The sequence below is a fragment of the Natrix helvetica genome (assembly GCF_964273705.1).
Source record: "Natrix helvetica genome assembly, chromosome: 1".
NCBI lineage: Eukaryota > Metazoa > Chordata > Lepidosauria > Squamata > Natricidae > Natrix > Natrix helvetica.
Window position 1 is genome coordinate 347,772,784 of NC_138548.1, and position 2,953 is coordinate 347,775,736.

Below are 2,953 nucleotides of genomic sequence, written 5' to 3' on the forward strand. Positions count from 1 at the left end.
TCTATATATCCACGTGATACGCTCCACCTTCCCGAGCTCGAATTGGCCGACCAGGTGGGTCCGGACTAAACTGCCGCCCTTCAGCTACGGGTGTGATCCTTGGAGGCAGAAGAGTCACAAGGAAAAAGTGAGTCAGCAATGGGATCATGGTGGGAGAGGGAGGGAGAGAGCCAGAGAAAGGGAGAGGGAGAAAGAGGGAGAGGGGATGGAAAAGAAAGATTGAAAGAAAAAGAGGAGAAAGAAAGAAAAAGAAAGAAGGAAGGAAATGAAAAGAAAAGAAACAGTAAGAAATAGAGGAAAAAAGAGAAAAAGAAAAGACAGGCAAAGAAATAGAAAATAGAATAACAGAGTTGGAAGGGACCTTGAAGGTCTTCTAGTCCAACCCCCTACTTAGGGAGGAAACCCTACACCACTTCAGACAAATGGATCTCCAATATCATCTTAAAAAGATCCAGATCCAGTGTTGGAGCATTCACAATGTCTGGAGGCATTTTCTGTTCCACTGATTAATTGTTCTAACTGTCAGGAAGTTTCTCCTTAGTTCTAAGTTGCTTCTCTCCTTGATTAGTTTCCACCCATTGCTTCTTGTTCTACTCTCAGGTGCCTTGGAGTAGAGTTTGACTCGCTCTTCTTTGTGGCAACCCCTGAGATATTGGAACACTGCTATCATGTCTCCCCTGGTCCTTCTTTTCATTAAACTAGACATACCCAGTTCCTGCAACCGTTCTTCATATGTTTTAGTCTCCAGTCCCCTATTCATCTTTGTTGCTCTTCTCTGCACTCTCTCCAGAGTCTCCACATCTTTTTTACATCGTGGCGACCAAAACTGGATGCAGTATTCCAAGTGTGGCCTTACCAAGGCATTATAAAGTGGTATGAATACTTCATGTGATGAGGGAAAGAAGAGGGAGAGAGGGTGAGAAAAGAGAGAAAAAAGAGACAGAGGGGGAAAGGAAAGGGGGACAGAGAGAGAGAGGGAGGGAGAGAGGGGGAGGGAGAAGGGAAATGGAGAGGAAGGAAAAGAAAGATGAAAATAACAAAACACTTCAACAGTTGAACAAGTGAAGAAAGAATTCTGGTGGAGAAAGGAAAACTGATTCAAAATGTGCAACCTTATATAAGTTACCGCAAATGGTGGACATATACCCCTGGATAGGGCCAGATCTTCAGAGGGTTCTTGAAGGCAGACAAGCCTGGATCTCTGCAGATTTTGAGGGAATATTGCTGTCAAAGCAGGTGCATTGATAGGGAAGGCACATTTCTGGATTCTTACTGGAAGGGTAAGCATAATGCGGGACAGACAATCCATGTTCTAATCTACAGTATACCCTATAGGTCTTTAAAGATGAAAACTAGCCCCATAAACTGCACCCAAGAGCTACTGGTAGCCCGTTAGCTTGCATAGATGTGTTACAATCTATGCCCGTAGTTATTCACACTGCCACATTGTGGGTGAGTGGTAGCGTCTGTGTGGTCTTCAAGGTCAGCCCCACGGAGAATGCATTGTATGCTAGCTGGGGGAATTGTGGCAGAAAGAAGGGATCTCTTGTCAGCTTGTTTGTTTGTTGTTTGGTCTCCCTCTGCCACAATTTCAGTTTGCCTTTCCAAATTGTCATGTTCTCTCTTAGCCCAAGTGGGGACGTTGTCTTGAAGTGTCAGCTGACTTAAGTTCTGCAGGTGCTCTTGTGAGATAAGCAAGTTTCGATAGCCACTTGCAGGTCAGGAATGACAACCCCAGAGGGTGTTTCCTTCAAGCACGATCCCACAACTCATTAAAAAAAAATGTTTCCACAAGACTGTCACGTGATCACAGAATAATAAAGCAAATATACGCACTTGGAGATACTACAGGAGTCCATTTGGCTAGAAATCCTGCTGCAGAGAGAATTGTCTTAAATTCACAATGAAATGACCTCTTTAATCACATTATACAACTCTTCTAACTCTTTGAACCAAGATGTCCCAAAGATGTTTTTCAACAGTCCAGTTGCCTTTTGAAAAGCACCTTTGGGACAACCATAACTTGGAATCTCCATAGACCTTTGAACCAAGATCCCTTGAATGAGAAGTCAATAAGAAGTGGTTATGAGTATTTATTCTGGAACTTGCCATGTTCCAAATGTTGTTGACGTACCCTCAGCTCACCGACCAAGTCATTGATTCATTGATTCCAGGGTAGTGTCACAGAATGATAGAGCGAGATATGGCCACGGAGGTCCTATCTTACCCATTGGATCTTATTGGAAGGGTAAACATGCCCATCCCCTGCTTGATGCAAGGTCTACTAAAGCCTTTTAGATAGATGGGTGATTATTCAGTCTCTGTTTCAACACCTTCAGAGTTGGGGACATACCATACCACAACCACGACCACAGCCACAGCCACAACCACAACCTACCCTATCCTACTCTACCCTACTCTACCCTACCTTACCCTACACTACACTGCCATACCCTGCCATACCCTACCTTATCCTACTCTACCCTACCTTACTCTACTCTACTCTACTCTACCCTACCCTACCCTACCTTACCCTACCCTACCCTGCCATACCCTACCCTATCATACTCTACCCTACCTTACTCTACTCTACCCTGCCATACCCTGCCATACCCTACCTTATCCTACCCTATCCTACTCTACCCTACCTTACTCTACTCTACCCTACCCTACCCTACCTTACCCTACCCTACACTGCCATACCCTGCCATACCCTACCCTATCCTACTCTACCCTACCTTACTCTACTCTACCCTACCCTACCCTACCCTACACTGCCATACCCTGCCATACCCTACCTTATCCTACCCTATCCTACTCTACCCTACCCTACCTTACTCTACTCTACTCTACTCTACCCTACCCTACCTTACTCTAAACTACACTGCCATACCCTGCCATACCCTACCTTATCCTACTCTACCCTACCTTACTCTACCCTATCCTACCCTAC